Here is a 5,931-nt window from a genome sequence, read left to right as displayed (position 1 = left end):
TATATGTGCGTATAGGGTATATACATACATAGAATATAAATTGTATGTATAAAAAAAGTGCTATTGGGAAGAGGATCTCCTCTCACACGTCTCTAAATGGATTGATTAGTTAAACATATTTTAGTCACTTTTATCTCTATATAGAGAAATCTTGGTTTTGTATCCTTCCCATTATAAAATATCACCTTTCAAATACTAATTTAAGGTAACGCTGTTAGTATTTTTATTTATACATTGATAGTATTTTTTGGTTGGTTGTAATTTTGATAATCTAAACCTATATCAGCTTGTCTCTCTAATTGTCAACTCTTTTAATCTTGCCACTTATCCTAACTTAGTTACACATTTACAAAATTAAATTTTAATTTAATAAAATTTAATAATTGAATTAAAATTTGTAACAATATGAATTAATTAAGTAGTAGTAATTTTGAAATTGGAAAAAAATTAAATCAGCACCATGAAGTTAACAAACTTATACCAATAAACGAATTGCCAAAGTTGTAGCTTTATCAAATAAAGTTGCCGAATTACTTTACTACCGGCTAATGTTACAAGCAGATTACATAATTTTATGAACAGAAAAAACATTGGACTTCCTTGGACAACTATGTGTTGCAATTAAAATCAAATTGTAGAGTTCCCTCATCTACATACAATAAATCAAAGTCAGACCATAGTGTCACTGCTTGGTGCTTCTCGGGCTCTATACTGTTCTGGAAGGTAAGTGTCAGCTGAACCTGCAAGTAGAGTCATCAAAGCTCGCACAAAGGATTATTATTATTTTGAAAAATGTGACTGAAATATCATCCCAATTATATTTGCATTGATAAAATAACTAGTGTATGGTTCAATATAAATTTTATTTGAAGGGAATAAAACACAGGAAAAGTTGAAAACAGAATATTAGTGAAACTTTGATTAGACCAAAGACAGTAGGATCTGTAATCCATCTAATAAATCAAAGAACTTAACTAGTAAGGCTGAACGAGTGCCCCAATTTTCTCATCCAGAAAAACGTAACAGGAGATCACTTAATTGATGTGCATGGCAAGCCACTTAATACATGTTACACTATTTTGAAAAAGCAAATTAACATATTCTTGTACTAATGAATAAGGTTGAGTGGAAGATCACGATTCAGCAACATCTATAGTATTTGGTTTCACAATTCACATGTTTTTGGTAAATATGCAGTATAGCTATGCATAATGCATTTGATCCTAAACTATTAGAGACCTGTATTGTACACCAAAAAATGTAAAACTCTAACAAGTACAATTACTATTGTTCAGTTCCTTTATCCTAGTAAGAGTTTGATGGAAGAGAGCGTTCCGGCCAAAAAAAGAAAAAAACACTCCCAATTAAGCTCAAATCAATAGGGATTTTCAGAGTTTTGGTAGGGTAGAAACAACGTAGCTATGACGGAGGGTTACTTCCTTTATATAAACATGAACTTCTCTATAATGAGTTGTTTGTTGAACCTTTATTCAGTAATTAGGTGAATAAGTCCATTGTTAGTTTAGGATTATATGTGTTATTCACATGGACCAATAAAAATAAGTTTAAGGTAGCTTTGTTTGAAGTTTAGCGTGCCTAAGTGATGTGTTACTTTAGAGAATTAGTTTCAGTTTTGATAGTGATGACTGTTTTGTCTCCCTATCTAAGTGATTTTATTTAAATAGTTAAAATAAAAAAATATTTACACATAATTTTAAGTGATTATATGATATTTAATCAACTTTAATTTTTTATAATTCATATATAATTGTATAATCTAAATTTATAATAATTTTTTTCGCTAAAATGGAACCAAGATAGACATGCATGTGTATCCACTTTATATTACTGTCAACCAGCATTTATGCAATACTTGTCTGAAATCAAATTCCCAAGCATCTCTTTTAAGAAAACCGTACTGATATGACTTAAATTGTTCTTATTCCTTTCAAGCTTTTATATCTCCTCTTTTGTAATTGACACTTCCAATCCTGCTTAAGATAAAAAAAAAATAAAAAAATCTACCATAGAATTAATCATTGAAAAAAAAAATTTCCTTCATGTGGAAGCAATAAATTATTGAAGAATATTTATAGAGCATAAAAAACCTTAAACGCAAATGATTCACTCATGATGGAACTCTTATCTTCATACAATGAATCCTTATCTATGGCGTGGTCAACAACATAAGGGACTTTGGTGCAACTGTGCAAGGTTTCTTATTTTTTATCTTCGCAAAATATATCTACTAATTAAAATGTTAATTAGAAAACAATTCATCTCGTACTAATAAAGCCAAGTCAATGAATCATTCAGAATAATAGAAAAGTTCATTAGTATGTGGTTCAATTCCAGGAGTTTGAAATCAAAGATTCAAAAGCGTAACCAAACAACAAACAGGAACAAAAAAAAATCACAATAAGCTCATCAACTACTATTAAGTGCTAGAAATTCATGTTTTATTATTAATTTGGCATTCCTTTTGGGTTAAAATGTAAATAATTTTAGGCATATTAATCCCTCGAGTAGATAAATTAATCTAATTCAAGATGTTACAAGAGTGGTAGTATTTTGGTTTAAAATATCTCTCTTTTTCTACAGAATTTGATGAAGTCTGAAGTCCAGAGCTACAGTCCTAAATTACAACTGCAGCCATGAAATTGTACAACAAAACAAGAATTCCAAAGAGGTATAGCCATGACTATGAATCTATAGCCTCAGCCGTAAGAGAACAAAGTAATTAGGATAATCCAGATCTTTACAACTGCAGCCGTGAATCCATAGCTACAGTGGCAGAATTAAAAAATCCTAAATTTTTCTTTTTTCAAAGATACATATAAAAGGGGATTTTGAGGAAGACACAGAGGGGGGACGAATAGAGATCGAAAAAAAGAGAGACCCAAGAGAAAATGGAGCACAAGAAAGACGTGGAAAACTGATCGCTTGGGAACAATGAGTCTTCTTCATTTCTTCTTCTTCTTATAATTTCATTTTGTATCTTGTTATGGCCCTCACCATGAGTGGCTGATTTCTCTTGAATTAGATTCGATGTAACTACTAACTCTATTTTTTCTTGAGTTTATATGATATTTAGTTACCTTATGTAATGAATGAAATTAGTGATGGACCTGTATCAGTGTCTATGCAACAAGGGGGAGGATTGAGACACGTGGCAAATGATCATCGTGAGGCTGAGAATAGGAGAAGTACACGTGTGAGGTTCACTAATTTTATACTACGTGGGTTTCAGTATGGAAAGTAATGGGTATAAGTTTTCTGTTAGAGGAGAGAGAAGGGGTATGGTATGAGTGATTTCATTCTTTTCTCTCTCTGGGTTTTGTTCCTGAGTGGAAACATTCTTCTGTCATTGCGGAGCTATTATGATATTATTGTGCATGGTTCATTTCTGTTGCAAGGCTTGATTCAGCAATAATATACCAGGCTTCCATTTTCATTTCATTATACACTTAATTCCTTATTTTTTCTCGTACTTTTGATCATAACAATTTGGTGCTTTCATTACATGGCTGATAACACACGTCTTAAAGATCTTGCCAATGACGTCAAGAAGATTTTGGAGCTTATGGAATCGCGGAATGCGGATTACAACATGCGTTTAACTACCATTGAAGCTGCCATTGATGATTTGATTAAGAACAAAGTTGATACAGTATCTAGCTCAAACGATAGGGGGCCTACGACTCCGTTTCAGGTGCGTAATGTTAAAATCAATTTTTCAGGATTTGATGGTTGCGATGTGTTGCAGTGGATCTTCAAGGCTGAGCAATTCTTTGATTATTATAATACACTGGATAATCAAAGATTAACCATTGCGGCTATTCACTTTGATCAAGAGGTAGTTCCATGGTATCAGATGATGTCCCGAACTACTCCGTTTATGTCGTGGATTGGATTGACCAGAGGTCTTGAGCTCGAATTTGGACCTTCACCCTATGAATGTCCTAGGTCGGATTTGTTTAAACTCATGCAAACAGGCTCTCTGCAGGACTATTATGTTCAGTTTATGAAATTAGCCAATCGAGTCCAAGGTGTTACAACAGAGGCACTATTGGACTATTTTATTGGTGACTTAAAAACTGACATACGTCGTGATGTGGTGGCTCAAAGTCCTACAACCTTGATGCGATCAGTATCTTTAGCAAAGTTGTATGAAGAAAAGTATTCCTATAAACCCAGACACTATAACCCTTCACCTTCTTATAAAACCCCACAGTGAAATCGACTAGCCTTCCTCCACTTCTCCCAACACCACCTAATTCTAATTTGAAATCATCTAATGTTAAGCGACTGTCACCAGCTGAGGTCCAACTCCGAAGAGAGAAGGGGTTATGTTTTACTTGTGATGAGAAATTCTCACCGGCTCATAAATGCCCCAATAAACAGTACATATTTTTGCAAGTGGTTGAGGATGAGAATGTAGTTGTGGAACCTGAGCCACCAGATTCGGTTGAACAACTGGATATTGCAAACACTTTTGATCACCATTTATCTTTCAATACTTTGAAAGGGTCATCAGGTGTGGGCACAATGAGATTTAAAGGAACTCTGAATGGCATTATCATTCAAATCCTTCTTGATAGTGGAAGCTCTGATAATTTTCTCCAACCACGATTGGCTCACTGCCTTAAATTTCCTATTGAACCAATTTCTCATTTTCAAGTTTTGGTGGGCAATGGTAGCTCTTTAATTGCTGAAGGGTTAGTTAATAACTTGCAAGTTTGTATTGAGGGTCATACATTACAATTATCAGCCTATCTTTTGCCTGTGGCTGGTGCTTATTTAGTCTTAGGAGCAGCGTGGTTAGCTACTCTTGGTCCACACATCTCATACTATAGCATACTAACATTGAAGTTTTATTTGGGGAATAATTTTATCACTTTGCATGGTGACAAAACAATGTCGGCCAATCCTACTCAATTCCATCAATTGCAACGAATGTACACTACTCATGCTATTGATGAGCTTTTCACTTTACAAGCTGAACCACCAGTTTGCTCACAGGATAATTGGTTGGAGTTACCTGCGAATATGGAGCCTGAAGTAGCTAATTTGCTGTGTACATACAAAACTACTTTTGCTGTTCCTAAGGGTCTTCCCCCTAGTCGATCTCAAAATCATGCAATTCCTTTGCTGCAAGGTACTGGTCCTGTCAAGGTGCGGCCTTACAGATATCCCCACAGTCAAAAGCGGCAAATTGAAATCATGATACAGCAGTTGCTAGAGGAGGGCCTTATTGTACCAAGCAATAGTCCATTTTCTTCCCCAATTGTTTTGGTTAAGAAAAAGGATGGTACATAAAGATTTTGCACTGACTATAGGGCTTTGAATGCCATCACAGTGAAGGACAGTTTTCCTATTCCGACAGTGGATGAGCTCCTTGATGAATTATATGGTGCACAATTTTTTTCTAAACTAGGTCTCAGGTCAGGCTATCATCAAATTCTGATGAAAGCGGAGGATACACATAAAACTGCGTTTCGGACTCACCAAGGACATTATGAATGGCTAGTTATGCCGTTTGGATTATCAAATGCGCCTACCACGTTTCAATGTTTAATGAATGATGTTTTTAATAGAGTCTTGAGGTAGTTTGTCTTAGTTTTTTTTTATGATATCCTCGTATATAGTCCCTCTTGGCAGTCCCATTTATAGCATTTGGAAGTGGTACTTCAATTACTGCTTCAGCATAAATTATATGCTAGACTTTCCAAGTGTTCTTTTGGAATGCAAAATATTGAGTATTTGGACCATTCGGTATCGAGATCTGGGGTGTCCATGGATAAAGGGAAGGTCCAAGCTGTGTGGGAGTGGTCTGTGCCCAACAATATTAAGCAACTCAGAGGATTTTTGGGGCTCACCGGGTATTATAGACGATTTATTAGAGGCTATGCTTCTATTGCAACACCTTTG

The sequence above is a fragment of the Abrus precatorius genome, unplaced genomic scaffold (genome assembly GCF_003935025.1).
Source record: "Abrus precatorius isolate BTA unplaced genomic scaffold, Abrus_2018 Scaffold6, whole genome shotgun sequence".
Lineage (NCBI taxonomy): Eukaryota > Viridiplantae > Streptophyta > Magnoliopsida > Fabales > Fabaceae > Abrus > Abrus precatorius.
The sequence above is the reverse complement of the archived record's forward strand: the minus strand, read 5'-3'. Positions refer to the sequence as shown.